Raw genomic sequence first — 277 nt, 5'->3', positions numbered from 1 at the left:
ACCTGGGCTTTTGTTTGCTGGAAGATTTTTTATTACAGTTTCAATTTCTGTGCTTGTGATGGGTCTGTTAAGATTTTTTATTTCTTCTTGGTTCAGTTTTGGAAAGTTGTACTTTTCTAAGAATTTGTCCATTTCTTCCACGTTGTCCATTTTATTGGCGTGTAATTGCTGATAGTCTCCAATCCCAAAGAAAGGCAATGCCAAAGAATGCTCAAACTACCGCACAATTGCACTCATCTCACATGCTAGTAAAGTAATGCTCAAAATTCTCCAAGCC

This window comes from Bison bison, unplaced genomic scaffold, assembly GCF_000754665.1.
Source record: "Bison bison bison isolate TAMUID 2011002044 unplaced genomic scaffold, Bison_UMD1.0 scf7180017864384, whole genome shotgun sequence".
Classification (NCBI taxonomy): domain Eukaryota; kingdom Metazoa; phylum Chordata; class Mammalia; order Artiodactyla; family Bovidae; genus Bison; species Bison bison.
Note: the sequence above shows the minus strand (reverse complement) of the source record.